This window comes from Ovis canadensis, chromosome 11, assembly GCF_042477335.2.
Source record: "Ovis canadensis isolate MfBH-ARS-UI-01 breed Bighorn chromosome 11, ARS-UI_OviCan_v2, whole genome shotgun sequence".
NCBI classification, from domain to species: Eukaryota; Metazoa; Chordata; class Mammalia; order Artiodactyla; family Bovidae; genus Ovis; species Ovis canadensis.
The window spans coordinates 14,495,698-14,516,210 of NC_091255.1; positions in this window are offsets into that span (position 1 = coordinate 14,495,698).

Genomic DNA, 20,513 nt, shown 5'->3' on the forward strand with positions numbered 1-20,513 from the left:
GAGGCGGCCAAACAGGCATTCCTATTTATGCTCTGACACATTTTCTAAATGTCAAAAGGATAAATGAAAATTATCCATTCATCTACAACAGGATCACACAGGTTATTCTGTTGTTGGCAATGTATTTAGTGGACAAGAGTTTTCCCAACATCCACCCCATATGAAAAGTCTGGGAACTCACCAACCTAATTTAACCTCTTCTTTGGGGCGCAGAGAGATTATAGCTTATCCAAATGCATGCAGTTAGCTTGTTACATAACTTGGAACACAGCCCTGGTTTCTTTGCTCCCAATTAGTGCTCTTTCCATTACACAATCTTCCTTCTTAGATGAAAACTTCCTGCCTCAATATAGTTTTATTATCCGTGTTCCTTTGGGATAAATCTCCCAAAAGCAAATTATCAGGTAAGCGAAATGCCAGTTTGAGTATCAAGATAAATGTAGCCTTGTTACTTACACTGTGGCCTGAGAACTAGCTGCATCTATATAGACAAAGAGTTAGTCACTCAGTAGTGTCCAACTCTTTGCGATCCCCTGAACTGTAGCCCTCCAGAATCCTCTGTCCGTGGGATTTCCAAGGTAAGAATACTGGAGTAGGTTGCCATTCCCTTCTCCAGGGGATCTTCTTGACCCAGTGATCAAACCCAGGTCTCCTGCATTGCAGGCAGATTTTTTCCCGACTGAGCCATCAGGGAGGCCCTGCATCTATATAGGCTGGGAGCCAATTAGAAATGCAAGCTCTCAGCCCCTACACTAGCCCACAACAAGAGTCCTTGGTGATTCATAGACACACTAGAATCTGAGACACTCTGGCCTGAGATCTTGATAATTTCAAATCTGTGAATGACAGCTGCAGGTAGTCTGTCTCCAGAATCCAGATACATAAGTAAATGGCTATTTTCTCCACCTTCATCATCCTCAGTGGGATTGGCTATAAGAAGGCTCACGAGAACGATGGTCTGCAATCCCTTTCTTTTCAGAACAGGCTCAATGTTGTGTTAATACCACCCCTCAGACACCCAAGAGTTCTTTGCTTCTAGAGTAAATATTTCCAACTTGCCCAGTGTCGACTGTCTTCACGAGTTAGAGTTCCTTGAAAATCCGTGTTTCTTCCCCCTCATTGCCTGAAACCTGCTAATGGAAAATAGGAAATTAAAATTGACGGAGATAGGGGTGGGGAGGGGGGAAACCCAGCTGGACAAAGGGAAATCATTTGGAAATTAAAAACAAAATAAAGTATGAACCCAGGAGTCTGGGAGTTGAAAAGGGAAGTTTTATGTAATTCTAGCCAGTTGATGTCATTGTAGCTCATTTTCTGACTGACTAGAGAGGCCAAGGGAAGGGGGGTGTGGAGGTGGGAAGGACCCAGACGTTCTCCTTTGGGCCTGATGTGTGCAGGATGAGGTCAGTGAGAACAAAGGATGTGTTTGAGCAACAGCCAGAGCCACTTCCCTGCAGAGATGATTCCGCAGTCCCAAAGAGGGGCCACTGTGAGTTGAAAGCTCTGTCATCCCTTCTGGGCCCGCCCCCGGCCCCCACCACCCCCATCAGTCTCTCTGTGGCCTCCCGAGCCCATCCTCACTGCGGTGAAACCTCCCAGGCTTCTAGCTCATCTGTGTTCAGGAATGGGAGGGTTGGGGCCACTGACACACACCAGTATCCTGCAGCCTATTATTTCCTGCCTGTCCTGGCTCCCCTCCAAGGCCCAGCATGACAGGTGGATGAAGTTCACGAGAAAGCTCAGCAATGGGCCAGTTTTCCAGGAATGCTGCTGCTAACTAGATTCACAAATCTTAGCCGCCCTGCACCACCCCAGGCTGAATGGAGAGCCAGATGAATGAGGCAGAGGGTTTTTTTTTTTTTTCCTTCTTCTTTTTTTTTTTTTCTCTGTCTCCAGTCTAGATCCTGTGATTGTTTCAGCTGGTATAAGCAACTCCCTGCTCAGGCTCCAGGGTTTGAAGTGCTTCTCAAGGGTGCTTAATTCAAGCCTCCACTCCCAGCTGAAACTCTGAGGTTGGGAAATGGAAGGAAGGACCTGCCCCTGGGACTGTGAGGTCAGGGAGCACTGTCAGGACCTCAGACCGCTCCAGCAAGAAAGGTCTCAGGGAGATTAGCAATCTGACTGTGAAAGCAGAAGTTGGGAAAAGAAGAAACAGAGCACTGCTTTTAATATTCCATCCACAAGGATGTAGAGAGCCAGATTAAAATTAGAGAAATTATTCTTTTCAAACAGGGCTTGCGATTGTATGATTGTCTGATCTTTCAATGCGCTAATGACATTTTTTCCCCCAGTAACACTGAGCTCATAGAGCAAATAATGACGCAAATGTTTTTTGTCTGTTGCCTCAGGCTGAGCAGTTGCTTTAGCAACCCTGAGGCTGTTGTAGGGTCTCCCCAGGGACCTCAGTGGTAAAGAACCCACCTGCCAATGCAGGAGACACAAGAGACATGAGTTTGATGTTGAGTCAGAAGGTGCCCTGGAGAAGGAAATGGCAACACACTCCAGTATTCTTGCCTGGAAAATTCCATGGACAGAGGAGTGTGGCAGGCTACAGTCCATGGGGTCGCAAAGAGTCAGACACGATTGAGCACACACACAACTGAGAATTCATTGAGCACCTAATTTCTGCCCCCACTCCTGCCCCCAGCTATGCTGCTGCTGCTAAGTCACTTCAGTCGTGTCCTGACTCTATGTGACCCTCTGTCCATGGGATTCTCCAGGCAAGAATACTGGAGTGGGTTTCCATGCCCTTCTCCAGAGGATCTTCCCGACCAGGGATCAAACTTGAGTCTCTTCTGTCTCCTGCATTGGAAAGCTGGTTCTTTACCACTAGCATCACCTGGGAAACCCCGCCTCCCACTATACAGAGAGAGAAAAGAGAAGGGGAGGACAGTACGTATAAGCAAGTTCCTGCCTTCCTGGAGCCCCTAGACAAGCAAGAAGGACAGACACACAGGTGGGTAAATTGTATTATGGTGTTACTAGCAATGAGGTGGTGGTGTGTGCAAATACCACGTCAACACACAGGAAGGAAACACTGGAAAATATAAGAATGTTGGGAGAGGGAGAGTTGTACTTTTTATGATTATAGGTAAACTGAGTCAGAATGCAATGGGCCTGGATTACCAGATTTTAAAGCCAAAAATCTGCAGATGGAGCTAGTAGCTGGGAAAGGTGACTTTGGATAGAAGAACAATCTGTGGGCATCTTCTTGGATACAAATAGTCACCATCTTATCCTGATATGGCTCACACAGCATTCTGTAAATGAAGCATTTGCAAAAGTCCTTAGAAAGTTCCCCTCAAATTAGCAGGGATGCTGGGGGAGCTAGCTTCAGACTTTGAAAGATGTCCTACAGGTCAGGAGGGACATTTTTGGGGGAAAGATATATGTATTCCATGATACGACCCAGTATCTAAATGACTGACTTTCACTGTCGCTTCCATGGTTAAGCAGTAAGTATATCTTGCCAGTGTTGTGATATCAGAACAAAGGAATGAATCTCAAGGGCCATCAATCTTCCACCCCAAGCCACTTTTTGAGATGTGAACTTGCATTTCCAATTTCCTGCAGATGTCTCCACATGTAAGCCTTTTTAGTATCTCAAACTCTATGTACCTAGACTAACGGAAGTTACCATTTTCTATCCACTCTGTTCTAATTTCCCTCCATATTTTTGTTAGTAAAACCAACAGTCTATCATTCATCACATTTTCTTACCTAGCCCTTATCCCAAACTCCACTGATGCCTGGCAGAGGCCATAAGATACCCTCAAGGTATCCCCAGATAGGAGTAGAAGCACTTGTGTCTAAATAAGAAAAAACAGGTGCAGAGAGCATGAATCCACTTAACAAAATTCCTTGGAGACTCCCTAAGCCTGGTCCCCTTTACTGTTTTTCTGATCTGCAATGGCTTGTCTCCTGATCCAGACTTAGCATCTGCTTTTATCTTTGATATTTGAGGCTCCAATTCAACTTTTCTAGACCGTGGATTAATGGCTGATCTCTGGAACCTCAAGTATTGCAAATACTCATTAACTGATCTCCCTTCTTTCAGTGTCTTCCTGTCTCCTTCAGCATTCCAAAAGAGATCACTTTAATCATCCAAGTAATTCCTTTAATTTATTATTACTCTATAGGTAAACCTTTAAATTCTATAAATTCTAAAAGGCTCAAGAGACAGTTTTCTATGACAGTTAACCTGGGGTATCCTCTAATGCACATTAATGAAGTCTCCTTTATGTACAGTTGGGAAGGTCCCCTGGAGGAAGAAATGGCAACCCACTCCAGTATTTTTGCCTAGAGAATCCCATGGACAGAGGAGCCTGGTGGGCTATAGTCCATGGGGTCGCAAAAAGTCGGGCACTACTGAGCGACTAATATTTATAGGTAAACCTCAGGAGTTCTTCCATCGTCTACAGCATAAATACTAAACTATTTTGCCTGGAAATTTAGTGAGAAACTATGCTAACTGATTCCTACCTATCCCGCAAGATTTATCCTCACCATTCCTATAGACGGATTCTTTGCTTTAATGTCAATCTAATTTACTTACTTTTTAAGTAAAGTGTACTTTTATTTTTGGCTGCCCCAAAATTCAACCACACTGCCTTCTTATTTGGGGGATAATAAGGGTCAAATGCACCATTTCTTCCCTCTTTGGAGAAGGCACTGGCGACCCACTCCAGTACTCTTGCCTGGAAAATCCCATGGACTGAGGAGCCTGGTAGGCTGCAGTCCATGGGGTTACTGAGAGTCGGACATGACTGAGCGACTTCACTTTCACTTTTCACTTTCATGCATTGGAGAAGGAATTGGCAACCCACTCCAGTGTTCTTGCCTGGAGAATCCCAGGGATGGCAGAGCCTGGTGGGCTGCCGTCTATGGGGTCGCACAGAGTTGGACACGACTAAAGCGACTTAGCAGCAGCAGCAGCAGCTTCCCTCTTTGCTTCTATGACATGGGCACCAACTTCGGCTTAGCCAGTCAGATGCTCCCGTGCAGGACAATGACTGCAAAGTGAGCGATACAGAGACAGAGCAGCAGGTCACTTATACTGGTGGGAGTGGCACCGGCTGAGTCCTCTGGCAGTTGTTGCAGCATCCTGACTAGATTATTTTTGCTGAAATACTATTATGCTGCTTGCTTCTAGGCTTTTGGGACTATGTTTGATTCCTACCTTTTTCTAAGCCTAGTCCTCCAACTTGTTGATGATTCTGTATGTTACTGATGTTTTTCCAATACATTTCCATCATCATTCTTACAAATGGGGGATTTCTTCTGTTTTCAGTCTTAAGAATCCTAACTGATCTATCCCCCAAAGTACCTTGCTGTTTTCACCATTGTCTCTTTGCTATGCTAAATCTGTGTATAGAATGCCTTTCTTACTTCAGTCTGTTTTTTCCATATCAAGCTCAAATCTTACTTTTCTTTATTTTAAATTGATTTTTAATTGGCAGATAATTACTTTACCACGTTGCGTTAATCTCTGCTGTAAAATGTCATGAATGAGTAATAAGCATACACAGTCTACCCCTCTTGAACCTCCTTCCCTCCCCCACCGCATCCCACCCTCCAGGTCATCACAGAGCAGCAGGCTGAGCTCCCCGTGTTATACAGCGACTTCCTGCCCGCCATCTATTTTAGTGTATAGAGGTCAGTGCTCTCTCTCAATTCATCCCACCCACTCTTTCCCCTGCTGTTTTCTTGATCATCTATACCCTATGAGCTAGATCCTGAGCTAGGGATGCAGACAGGAATACACAGAGATAAAATATACAGAGCCCAAAGTCACAGGCCCTCTGCTCACGCTGATGCCATGCTTAGTAAAAGGCAAACATATAAAGAGCAATTACATTTCCCAAAGATGAAAGCCAGAATGAAGATACGTAGTATGTTCATTGGGGCATGAAGTGAATGTTCTTACCTGTGCGAAGATTCAGTGCAGAGGGACCTGTCAGGAATTGAACTGGAGGAAAGGCAGGACAGGCGCAGAGCCAAGATGTACCTTGGCAATGGAGTGAGAAAGAATACGGAGTATTGAACAATGACTGAAGTCCAGTGTGTCTACGAGAGGTAGCATGTGAGGGAGGGAGAGGGGTGGGAAATAAAGCGGGAGGAATGGAGCCTGTCTGGTGAGTTCAGTCACGTGGGCTCCACCCTCCAGGCGACAGTGTCCTGACCTTCTTGATCATGCATTCTGTCTCATTTGTTTGAGCTTCTCCCCAAGTATATGTTCACCTAAATGGCGTGCTGCAATTCATGGGGTCTCAAAGAGCTGGACACGACTGAACTGAACTGAACTGAATTATAATCTTATCTAGTATTTTGATGGATTCATGTATGAAGTACTAATTATATGAATTTCATAATTAATCTTAAAAAGTTTTGATAAATACAATACTAATGTGATCTTCCCACATGCCAAAGGTTGTCTTGCTGGCCTCAATCTGTTATTAGAAAAGTTTGTTAGGGGGTAAAAGTATATTTGCTTTTCTGTAAGATAATTGTACAAGCAGAATGGGAAAGGACTAAAGCAAAATCCTTGAGTTCTAAGGTGTGTAAAATGTACTTGGATTGCTTTAGAAATAAAGACTCAGAGTCTTCAGTGAGTTAATGGAACTAAACACTGTTCATCAATAGCTATGAATATTATGAAAACACAGTCAAGCATGTATGAAAGGATTTGATACATCACACCACCAAGGAAGTATTCTAGACAAAAGCAGCACATTTGAATTTGATCAAGGTTTTACATTTCCATAATAGTTAGGAAATTATTATTAATTGTTATATAATTATAAGTAAAGTATATAATAAATTGTAAATTTAATTATTATAAAACATTATTATAGAAATTAAAGAAAATATATGGGTCAAAGGACATGTTAAGTTATAATACCACAATAATATCACTAACAAAATACAGACTCTGGCAAACTTTATAGAAGAAATAACCCAATTTCTTCAACAAATAAGAAGCAAAGAGGGAAACAGGTGATAGAGGAAGAAAAACAGAGCTAGGTGATATATCAGCCAATTGAAATGTAGGAAAATTACTCAGGTTTTGATTCAAAAGATTGTGAGGTAACATGAGAAATATGAATATTGACTAGATGTTTGATACAAAGAAAATATTCTTAATTCTTAAAGAAATAATAATTGTACATTAATAATAATTGTAATAATTGTAAATTAGTCTTTAAAAGTCGTTATTATTTAGAGATACACACAGATATTTTCAGATGAAATGATGTGCTATCTGAAACTTACTTTGAAACATTCAAAATAATTTGGTGAGAGGATATTAATCAAATAGCACTGGCCATGAGTACTGGCCATGAGTTGATAAAAATTAAAGCTGGTGCTAAATCCATGGGCAGTGTTTCATTATATTTTTCTCTTTTCTTTTGAATATGCTTGAAAGTTTCCTAATAAAAATATTTTACATTTAGATTCCTTGGTTTCATTCCCTGTGGATTTTGATGCCATAGATCTATGGTGGTACTCAGAAGTCTAAACTTTTAGCAAGCACCACAGGGAATTTGGAATCAGATGGCCCCTAAACCATGACAGAGAAATCAGTACAGTGACATGAAGGGAAGAAATCAAGCAGGAGAAACAGGCAGCTTAAAGTACAGTTAAAAGTACAGCTTAAAGTACTTAAAGTACAGCTTAAAGATAAATATCTGCCAATTATATTGGATCATTGTTTGCAAATAATTGCCCCATATCTTAATAGTGTTTGTGTGTAATAATCAGGGTGTGATTACTGGCGCTGTTTCCTGATACAGGCCTTTTGTTGTTTCTTCTATCCGATTTTTTAAGAATCTCCTCATGCTTTCCTCATGAGCTATGGCTAATTCTCTGATTAGATAATCATCCTTGTGAATGCTTTCCTCCTAATCACAATGCTAGGAGAGATGTCGCCAGGCCTTCCAGGAAGGGAGAGACACCCAATTGTGACCACTGAGTTGGCATCGGCTCCCACTCCACCCCTTCCAGGAGGAAAGGCTCTTATAACCCTGGAAAGGGGATGGAGCAGAGAGCTGACCCATCCATCCCAGTGCTGTCAGCTCCCATCAATCCCCACTCACTCCCCACACCCCCTTTTTCTTTCCATATTTGAGACTTTTTCAACTGGAAAGCACTCCAGGTCATGGGCATAGCTAAAGACACTCCAGGTCCTAAAGACAGAGCTGTTTGTCTCATAAGGCAAACTAACCTGAAAAGTGGAAGGCCCCGACATAGCTTTCAGAACATGGGTCCCCCTCCAGCCTGGAACCTGCAGGCTGAACCTCCTGCTGGCTCAGACTCCCTGGGATTGTGAACATGCTTTCCACTCAGGCAAAGCTCTGCTGTCCTGCCAGCAACGGAAAAGCAAGCTTCCAGAAGAATCTCCTCCTCTTGAGTAGTTCCAGGCTTCAGACCTGTCTGGATGAGCTCATGTCAGGGGTGGAAGATTACGGCTGCCGTCCACACCCTGCTCCCTTCCCCAGCACAACGGTGCGTTCAGTGGCCTTGCCCCTCCCACATTAGCTAGGAAGCCTCATTGTGCCCCATGGACAGGGTAACGGAACAACAATCGCCAGAGATGGGCACCGTTCATACTCTGATTACGCAGACAAAGATGTTGATCTTCAAGGTCTCAGTGATTTATCCACGATCACTCAGCTCGGGGTCAGAGCTAGGATCAGGTAATCTTGCTTCAGATTCTGTGCATTAACTCCCTCTGAAGTTCTCGGCTGCTTCCCTTGATGCAATCAACCTGCCTTTGATATCCTGCTCTCCACCTGCCAATGTGGCGTGTATGCAGTCCCCTGAACACGTCCCACTTATATTCCTATGTTTCCCTTTCCTTTCACGTTTCTTTCCTCCTGAAATGCTTTCTTCTCCTCAACTCCAATGTCACCAACTGTCCCTGCGTCAGCTTCAAGGTCCATGTCAATGGCACGTCTTCCAAGGTGCCTTTTACGATTCCTCTCCCCACTCCCATCCACAAGTGACAGTTTCTTCTTTTGCACCTTCATAATCTTCTGCTGGTAACATTTTTTGTCACTCACGCTTGTTTCCTTTTCTTGTATTTTTCTTACGTGGTATTATGGTCACATGGATACTTACCTTAAAAATCCTGTTACATGCAACCTCCTTGAGCCTAATAATCATTTATTATTCAACTTTTTATTTCCCTCAGCATTTATAACAGTGTTTGTTTTATAGTAGGAGCCTAAAAATCCTTTGAATTGAATATATACAACTGTGAATATACATATATATATTACTGAGTTATATATCTATAACAGAAATATATGCATATATATACACACATATATATATATAGTTTTCACATATCAAGTGGTGGTGGTTGAGTTGCCAAGTTGTATCTGACTCTTGTGACTCCTTGGACTGTAGCCTGCCAGTCTCCTCTGTCCATGGAATTTCCCAGGCAAGAATACTGGCATGGGTTACCATTTCCTTCTCCAGGAAGTCTTCCCCAACCAGGGATGGAACCCAGGTCTCCTGCATCACAGAGAGATTCTTTACTGACTGAATCACTAGGGAAGCCCTTTTCATTTATCAAGATATAATTAAATGCAGGGAGAGGTGAGATGCTGCAAAGGATTAACCGGGTGCTTAATCTATATCCTATTACTATAAAACCTTCTTAAGTAGCGTCTGTAATGTATGTCTTTGCCAAATCTGTATTTGCATATACACACACTGCACATGGACTTCCGCTGAGTCTTGAGTGTCTTGCTTCCACGTCTCTGCTTTACACAGATGAGGTAGCAAGGGCTAAAAGGTGGAGATGCAGAGGAGAGAGGCGGGTTGACATGATCAGATGCTCAGCCTCAACCTTCCTTGCCCTTTTGTGATTCTGGATTGGATTGAGTATGTGAGGACCTCTGGGGAGATTAATAATAAGGTCTGAAGGATGAAGATCAAAGAACGGCTTTGGCGGCAGACCATGTAGTAACTGGCAGACTCTCTGATCTCTTTGTGTTCTTCCACGCCCCGTGTGATCTCAAGCTGCATTTTGCACCCTTTCCTGGGGTCAGCACCCTTCTCAGTTACACTCCACCTTTATCTCTTCTAACCTCCACCTCCTAACAGCTCTGCTGTTTACCTGCCTTCAGATAGCACCACTAACATATACTTTAGCTAGTATGAAAGTTCAGGGGAACTTTTCTTAGAATATCTATCCCAAATGAATTATCCTAATTGGTCTTATACAGCATTTAACTGCACTAACTAATAAAGTCATAAACCGTATAAGAGTTTACCTTCTAAATCATCTATTGCATATTGTCTGGGATTTACTCCAAAATAATCTGGTGTTTAATGGGGATTGGGGGAAGGGTACAAAGGAACCAAAATGGCCATGAGCTGGCAGTTATTGAAATTGGCTGATGGGTACCTAGGGGTTCATCATACCATTCTCTCTTGTTTTAGTACATGTTTGAAATTTCCCTCAATTTTTTTTCTTAAGAAAAAAATCTCTTTGGTTTTCACATTCTGCTCTGCACAATTCTAGCATGGTTAGCCTTTCTGTTTTAGGAGGTGGGAGATCTGGCACTTCTGCCTTTCTCATTGTCTCATCTTCTTTACATGACGCAGCTGGGGAAACAGGGTTCTTTCTGCTTGGCGAATTTCAAATACTATCCACCAAGTGGCCTGGGAACCTAGGCCTTTGCCAGTCTGAATTCCCAGACTCCTTTCATAACCATTTAAAACTATGTCATAGTAGCAGGAGTTCCAAGTCTAAGTGTTGTATTTTTACTGGGAACTTCATATTCTGCCACCAGGCTGCAAATAGAAACTAGGATGGTGGCTCTTTTGTAAAAGTCACTGTGTTCTTTTTTCCTTTCCTCATTCTTTCTCTCTCTCTCTTCTTTCCCCGCTATTGGAAAAGCATCTACTGATGGGCGGTTCCCAAGTAGAGGATACAGGAACTTCTGGTGTTGTATATTTCCAGGATATCCATAAACAAAGCTGTCTGCCCTGCTGTGAATGACTTGGTAAATCAGCAGCCTGAGTACCCTTTTGAGGGAATTGTTGTTGGTCTGGGAGGAAAACATGCTTAAAGCTCAAATATGAGACCCTATATGAAAGGTGATGTTCAGGTTGTACTTTACACCAGCGAGTCAAATGGTATCTCTGAAGTCACACCCAGCAGCCAGACTTGCCATTTGATCCACAGCAGACCTCATTCTGCATAAACTATATCCAAAATGTTATCCCACCCAGTGGGCAAGCCCTGCGACCCCTCACCGACAGACGTCCTTTGAAAGCTGCTCTCAGGAACTTCTCCTGAGGTGTTGCCTTTCTTTACAGCTTGTCTGATTCCGTGAAGCCAGAGACTCCTTGAACCACCAAGAAAGGCAAACTGAGAAAATAGAGCAGTCTGACTGGTGAGAAACCCTGGGCTGTGTAGGAACTGTCAATCACACATCTCACTTTGCTCAGGAAAGGCATTTCTTTAATCCACCTGTTCCATTATTTATCATGCTATGTGTTTCCCCTTAATTGTCATTCGGGCAAAGTCTTTATGTTGTAAGGTGATCCCCTAGTAATTTTTAATGACCTTAGGCAAAATGATTGACGCTGGAGTCAGATGTTCCTAGTGACGCAACTTGCTCTCCCAGTAGCAGGAGAGCTTCCTGCCATGATTAAGTTAGAACTGTGAGAGTGCTAAAATGTCCTCTGATGCAAGCACTTTTATTATAGAGTCTAGTTGCAGAGGAGTGAAGCAACGCAAATCTTGCCTCCAAATATCCCTTTTTGCTCTGGACTAGCCACTCTCTATAGGAAAGCAATGTGTGCTGGCCACTCAAAATACAAGTGTTCACAGTCACACTTTCCCCAAACCTACAATTTTTCTGGCTCTATCCCTTCCTTTTTTTCTATTTCTTTTTCTGGTTCACACGACAATGGGATCATGACTGATTTATGTCTGGCAGGCTGCCAGTCTCTGAACGCTCATTAACTAGCCCAGTCAAGCAAGACAAAATATCGTCCATTCTGTATTTGAACTTGAAATGGAAAATCATCTGTATTTTCTTTTCTCAATAGGAGGCTGAGATGGAGCAAAATTGTAATTCTATTTTTTCTGGACGTGTCCTAAAGTTCCCAATGAAAATGCTTGAGAACTCAAGAGCTCTGGGTGTCAGAACCACACTGACTCAAAGCTGGATGGTCCTTGTTAAAATAGCACAAAGGACTTTCTCAATGTCCCTGCCTAGTTTCTCTCTACGACTACTCAGGGTTCCTAGGTAACGAGTATTTTTAGGATATGGTTGCCTCCTGAGTGAATATTCTGAGTCATTAAAGATTCCTTAATTTATCAACATTGCACCACAAGGAATGCACTGAGACCAAAACACAAATAAGGCTATGGCCTATAAACATGTTATTAACTTAGAAAGGAAGAGGAAATCAATAGACTATCTTGAACTCCCATTAATTTTACACTCAAGATTTTTGTAGGTATGCATTCCAAATTACTTTAGACATTACGTTCCCTTTCTACTGGTACTGGAATCCAGATATATGAGATTAATACACAGACTGGGAAGTCGACCCTATACGCTTTTACTCTTTTTATAGAATTATGCCTGAATATCTGAACCAGACTTAACTGAATCACAAAACATTTCTTTCCACTGCTTTAATTTTCAGTACCTCAATATGAGTGCTCAGTAAGTTCTGGGCAAATGAGTGAATGAATAAACAGAGAGGAACTTCATCCTAGAAGGGAGCTGGCATGCTGGCGTGACTCAGTAATTCCCCAGCATTGTCACATAATTACCAGACTCATTTATATGTGCTTTATTTGTAAAATAGTTGTTGTATTTCTCCAAGTAAAACTTTATCTCCCTCCTCATTCTTTATTTATCTGATGATTGCTCATTATAATAATTCAAACAACATAGAGGAGTCTAAAGAAAAGCTTTTCTTTAAAATAATACCCCAGTGGTATACATGCACTTAACGACACACCGTGTGTTCTATAATTTTTCTTTGCTTAAATGAACTCATTTATACTTACAGTTTATTTTATAAGAATAGTGAAAAGTGAAAGTGTTAGTCACTCAGTCCTGTCTGACTTTTTGCGACCCATTGACGGTAGCCCGCCAGGCTCCTCTGTTCATGGAATTCTCCAGGCAGGAATACTGAAGTAGGTAGCCATTCCCTTCTCCAGGGGATCTTCCTGACCCAGGGATTGAACCTGGGTCTCCTGCTTTGAAAGCAGATTCTTTACTGTCTGAGCCATCAGGGAAGCCCATAAGAATGGTATTGGATGATAAATATTAGGTGAAAGCTTTTTTCACATAATGTATTGTACAGATCCTTCTAAATTAATATGTGTACCTAGCAATCTGCCTTATTCACTTTATTAGCTACAGAGTTTGATCCCTGGGTCAGGAAGATCCCCTGAAGAAGGGAATGGTTTACTCACTCCAGTATTCTTGCCTGGAGAATCCCATGGACAGAGGAGCCTGGCGGGCTACAGTCCATGGGGTCACAAAGAGTTGGACATGACTGAGTGACTAACACTTTCACTTTTATATATAATAGAAACACACCATATTTCATTTAAAGTTGTTTCGGTGTATGTGTGTATACATTATGGCAAGTCAGAAGTAAATACTCATGTAGTTCTATTATATCTCTAACTATCATGCATTTCCAGAAGTAGGACACAGAGCATCCACATTTAAGTTTTAATCAAATATGGCTGTATTACCTGATTCTTAACCCTTACCAATACTTGTATGTATAAATCCTCTACTTCATTATAAATCTATTGAAAAATAAAATGGTATCATATTGTGGTTGTTAATTTACATTTCCTGGGAAGAGTTTGTTTTTAAGTACCGATTCTGGGGCCCACTTTGAATCTACTGGAGTCAGCACTTGTGAATCCCGGTCTCTGTAGAGCTGCCAGGTGGGTTTGAGGCAGTCAGTGTTTGGAGGGGCTTTTAGGAAGCGCTGATCAAAATGATCTCCTGGTTGAGACATAAGCTTCCATTATGTAAAAACAAAACAAAATCCTCAACAGCAATAAGATCTGATTAGTAAAATCTGTGTGTGCATAATAATGTTATTTTAATATGACTTTAAGCTATACTTACTTTAGATGTTGATGCAAATCTCAATTCACCATCTTCACTTTTTAAAAATGTCTGTGTCCAGTCAGAAAAGACTAAAGCGTAGCGGGTATAGATGATCTTATTTGCAAAACAGTAATAGAGACACAGACAGAGAGAGCAAACGTATGGACCCTAAGAGGAGAAGGAGGTGTGGGATGAACCGGAAGATTGGGGCTGACATATACAATATACACACTATTGATACTCTGTATAAGACAGATAACTAATGAGACCCTACTCAGTGCTCTGTAGTGACCTCAGTGGGATGGAATTCCTAAAAAAGAGGGAATATATGTATAAGTGGGGCTTTCCTGGTGACTCAATGACAAATCTGTCTACAATGTAAGAGACCCAGGTTTCATCCCTGGATCAAAAAGATCCCCTGAAGAAGGGAACGGCTACCCACTCCAGTATTCTTGCCTGGAGAATTCCAGGGGCAGAGGAGCCTGGTAGGCTACAGTCCAGGGAGTCGCAAAGAGTCGGCTATGACTGAGTGACTAACACTTTTTTTCCTAGAGTTGATTCATTTTGCTGCACAGTAGAAACTAACACAACATTGTAAAGCAACTACACTCCAATAAAAATTAATTTTTAAAAATAAGACTTTTTAGAAACATCCTTAACAGCACAACCAAGTGACGCAGACCTCTAACCAAGGGTGGGCATCCTATAGGAGCCTCCGAAGCGCGGGGGCAAAATGGAATGGAAAGGCAGAGACCTGCATCTGGGTGTGAGTCTTACTTCTAACCTGTTGGATCACAAGCAAACCGTTTAACCTCTCCAAGCCCCCGTTTCGTCATCTGAAAATGAGGGTAATATTTCACTGAATAGGAGGATAGGCGTTAGAAAGGCAATGCAGGTGAAAATGCTAAGACTACTTCCAAGTGCCATGTAAATGCTAACTGGACCTCTAATCAGATAGCATGATAGTGCTCAGGTTTTTCTGAGATATATACATTTGGATAAGGATATACTGAACATAGAGGCTTCCCTAGTGGCTCAGCAGTAAAGAATCTGCCTGCAATGCAGGAGACCACCTTCAATGAAGGAGACATAGGTTTGATCCCTGGGCTGGGAAGATCCCTTAGAGAAGGAAATGGCAAGCCACTCCAGTATTCTTGCCTAGGAAATCCCAAGGACAGAGGAGCCTGGCGGATTAAAGTCCATGGTGTCCCAAGAGTCATCCTGACTTAGTGACTAAACCACCACCACCACCATACTGAACATAAGGAATCTCTGATTGAAAGAGCAAAACATTAATATGTATATGGATTTGGAGGGTGTGGGTTCCTGTCAGGTAGGGCCTAATACAAATTCTTGTGTCAACTCATTTTCTCTTAGTGTTTGCAATTTCACTTTTAAGGTAAACTGCTGTTTTTTCTACCAACATCCCATTTAAACTGACTTTCTCATAGTTTCTGTACTTTTCAGTGTCTTAAAAACTCAATCATACGTCAGCCATGTTTTAAAATTAATTTTAAGATAGGTAAAAGCAGGGGTCTTCCCTGACGGTCTAGTGGTGAAGAATCCACCTTGCAATTCCAAGGTTCCCTCTGGAAGTACCCCGGTTCCCCCTCTTACTCCCCGCACCTGGCTAACTGTTCCTCCACTCTCCATCTCAAGTCATCGCCGTCATCTTCAGTTTCCCCTACAGTGTGTTATCTTTTCTGGCTATGAACTCTGTCATACCCTGCCCCCCAGTTTCAGGCAGAGGCTGGCTGATATTCAGAGTTTTGAGTTTTCCATGCAGGAAACTCAAGGAGGCCAGGGATCAGAGTACCAGCTTTGGTGGTGGGAGATGTGGCAGACAGCCCCAAGTTCTGGTGGCAGATGGTTCAGAGGTCATCTGCATTTTCGGTCCTGGCTTGTCCAAACTATTGAGCTGGTCCTCAGCGTTAGCTTGGACTCTTGCTCCTCTGTGGCTCAGCTTCTGCGGGGACTTTATTCAAGAATCAGGTATTGAAATTTTACTGTGTACCTGGGTGTCTGGGCATTGCAGTTAAGCAGTAGATCCTACTCACCTACTCCATGATCACAATTATTTGGCTTAATTTGTGCCCCAGTTTCCACATCTGTGTAAGATACAGGTAATAATAGTACCTACTTCATTGGGTTGTTGTGAAACTCGAGTGAGAGCCTGCATTCAAACAAAGCTCAGAGAGTAATGCTTAGAGTGTACTGAGTGCCCAGTAAATACTGTTGTTCACACTGTGAGTTAAACGTCAGCCTCCAGTCTGCTTTCCTGGTCTCAGAGCACTTCCCTGAGAATTTGTCTCTTGCTGCTTTGCTTTTTCAAAGCCCAGATCTAAATTTTATATTTACACTCTAATTTCTTCTTCCATTTCGAACCTGCTCTGCCTTATCACGGCCCAAGTTCTGTGGAGCATTCCCTTTCTAAAATATATACTTAAAAGCAAATGTTATGCCCATAGGAATGACTAAAATGGGAAAGATGCAAGTGTAAAAATACTGATGGAGGTGTAAAGCTTCCAGAACTCTCTTATAGTGCCGGTAGGGGGATAAACCGATTCAGTCATTTTAGAAAACCGGCAGTTAGAGCTGAACACAGCCTATCCTTTGTTTAATTCAGGGATCCCACTGCTAGGTATTTCTCACCCTAGGAGCTGCGTATATATGTAAGCAAAAAATCGTGTAAACCAATACAGTATTGTAAAGTAAAATAAAGTAAAAATAAAAATTAAAGAAAAATCATGTAGAGGAAATTTCACAATAGCACAATGTTAGTTATCTCTTCTTGAATAACAAGTTACTCTAAAACTTAGCAACTTGTAACAACAAACATTTATTATCTCACAGTTTCTGTGGCTCAGAAATCTGCGAATGACTTAGCCGGATGAAGGGCCAATTCACCCATTAAGCACAGTATGTGCAGCGCCTGGGGTCCATGGTGTTTGTCAGTACAATTTCCTTCTTGCAATAAGTGAAATTCATCTTATTTTTGTTTTGTTTTCTGGTGGAGGAAAAGGCCTAGGAGACAAGAGTGCTGAGGACCGATCAAGTCATATAATCACATAAGGCAACCCTGGCTGAGGGTCTCTCAGGAGGCTTTGGTCAAACTGTCAGCTGGGACCACAGATCCACCTCCATGGTGACTCAGGTAGAGGCTGGCAGGTCTCAGAGCTGCTGCCCAGCTGCTGGCCAGAGGCTTCGGTGTCTCCCCATGCAGCCTCTCCATGGTGACCTGAGTGTCCTCCCAACGTGGCAGATGACTTTCCCCAAAGAAAGGAGGGAAAGAGAGGCACCAAGGTGAAGCCTCAGCATCTTCCAAGACGGTTATCTTGGACGTAACACACCATCACTTCTGCTGCGTTCTGTCGGTTACACAGATCCTGAGATAATGCAGGAGATGTGTGAATACAGGAGGCAGGCCACTCAGGAGCCTGGCTATCACAGGTACTATCTATTTTCTTTTATTATTTTTTTAAATTAGGGGATAACTATTTTACAATGCTGTGATGGCTTTTGCCATACAGCAGCAAGAAGCAGCTTCAGGCATACACAGGTCCCCTCCCTCTTGAGTTCCCCTTCCACTTCCCGCCCACCCCGCCCCTCTAGGTCGTCACAGAGTGCTGGCTTTGTGTTCCCCGCATCATACATTGATACACGGGCTCTCTATTTCTCATGCGGTAATATGTATGAAACTAGAAACTATCTGAATGCCTTTCACAGTAGAAAGGATAAAAGATGGTGTATTCATACAAAGAATACGACACAGTGATGAGACCAAGCTCTTTGTGATGACGCACAACAGTATGGATGTACTTCACAAACATAATATTTCACGGAGGAAGCCAGGCGCAGGGAATGCACCCTATGTTTCCACTTATGTAATGTTAAAGATTAGGCAGAGCTACTCGTGTGTCAGAGGCGAGGATGATGGTTCCTCCTGGAGAGATAATGACTGGATGGACTCAAGGGGAGTTTTGATCAGTTTATTCATCTGACTCTCCAGGTTCTGTATGAGTGTGTGTCGGTGTGTGTGAAATTCCCACTTTTCTCTATGCATACTATTTTTTAAAGTTTTCTGAAAATAGGTATAAGAACACCTTTTTGGTCTCCTTTTCCTATCATTCTGGAAATGATATCAGCCACAGCCAAGCATAAGCCTGGGGTAACTATAATCTCTGGTCAGCAAATTGGTCTGACACAAGGCCCACCAGCCATGAAAACTTGATAAGCTACTTACCCTCTGCGAACTGTAGTTTGCTTATCTGAGAGCAGGGTGGACGTGCACTTTTAGCGTCAAAGTGTGGCAGAGAATACGGAGTAATGTCAGGTAAAGTTGAGGCCCATCACATACTGGGTCAAAGAGTAATGTGAAAGTCAAATGCAAACAAAGTACCTTTGCAAATTCCTTAGATGAGCCTTAAGTCACTTTAATGCCTTTGAGGCCCAAAGATCAGGAACAAGGAATTTACTTTTTTTCCTTTTCTTTAGATTTCTGTCCTGGAAAGGGGTTTTCCCTTTGGACTAGGGGTTTTCCCCAGATTATTTTGGTTCTAGAAAGCTTTTGTGGATAATGTCAAGGTTAAACAAAGTGACTCATTAAAGTCATTTAACCAAAACAGGGGTTTGCTTGATTCTTGATGGCATGTTGAGTCAATAAATAGAGAAAGAAGCTGAGGTTAACATTAGAGAGATAAATAACAATTTTTTTCAACAGGGTAGCACTTTATAGTTGACAAAACTTAAATCATTTCTTTAAAATTAACCTTATTTTAAAGATGAGGCTTAACCTCTCAAGATCAAACTAGTTTTACAGGAGAGCTGGGATTCATAACCAGAACTTCCAAGATCAGAACCATAATACGGTGCAAATCCTGGTCTTTATCTCTGTCTGTGTGTCTCTCTGTCTCTTAGGGTGGTGGTGGAACAGAGAGGTAGGTCTGGGAACTTGTGATCTGGCTCTCCTGGGTTTATGTGGTCTTAGCCACCTGTATGACCCTCCTGACCTTGCCATCTTTAGGCGAGATTCCCTAGATCAGTTAAGATAGTGAGGTGGGGCAAGCAGAGTTTCTCTGCTGGCTGTGGTTCTCATCTGGGCAGAGACTTGCTGCCCACAATGGGGTTAAAGGTTGTTCCTGTGCATTCTGGTATGTGAGAGGTCTAGGAAATGTTCTGCTAGGTGATAGAGTTGGCTTCTGATGCTCCAGGTTATCTCTTCAATACATATATGTCTGGATCATGCTTATGCATGCATTTAACATGTGCTTATCACTAGATAAACCATTTTAAAAGGCAAACCTTCGCCATTACAGACATACGTTATGAGATACTTGTGATACCATGATTCAAGTCTGGGTTTATCCTCCTCACGGGAGTTGGGAGCCACAGTACATAGGACTTGGCTGTGCCTTATAGTCTTGCAAGTGTGTAAACCTTTTTAATGTGACTGGAGCCTCCCTCAACAGGGCAAGACCTTCCTGTACTTACTAGAAGAACCCAGAATTAGCCATTGCAAAGTGACTTGGGGAGGAAGGCAGGGGTGGGTTCAGGAGAGAATCTTCTCCAACATCTCACATCTAGGAGAGAAATCACCATTTTCAGTAAGATCTTCTTTCAGTCTTTACAATTTCAGTCATTCCATGGGGTTTCTTTGGGGACTCTCGGGTAGCAGCATGAGGCCCCCTGGTGGCTTGAAATAATTCACAAGGTTACTTTTTAAGCATTTGGAAGGGCAGGTTAGCTGGAGCAGCACGAAGGTAGTACATACTCACCTGGACCAGGCGCATCCAGTAGGGCAGGGTAAGGACGATGACTTATTCTGGGAGAGGTGAGAACTAAAGAATTTTCTCTTAAGAGATTAAAACAAATGAACTCTAATTCTGGATAAACCTCTCAATGCGCTCTGATTTTTATTTAGTTCATTTAGCAAACACTTGCTGTTGAGTACCTAATCTGGGAAGGACATTTTATTAGGCATCACACAGGGGGTTTAAACATATATGACACATTATGTACTTCTAAGAAGCTTTGAAAGAGGACCCATACCACAATATGGCATTATTGTGGTAGAGAATGAAAGTTGCCATCAGAGACCGTATAGGTAGAGACTCTTGAGGAAGCAATTCCTTTCAGATAAATGGGAACCTCTAGGAAGAGGCTGCGCTTAAGCTGGGGCTGTAGTGAGAATCAGGGTTTGGGTATGTTTGAGTTGGAGAGGGAGAGGATGGCGTTATGCAGGAGGGAAAACAGAGGTTTGAACATACATGGAAGCAGGAAACTTGATGTCTGATCCAAGCATAGGGAGTTGGGTGGTCTGGCTATCTCATATGAGTTTTCAGGTTGAGAGTGAAAGCTGGATACATCTGTTTGGATCAGACACAGCAGAACCTTGAA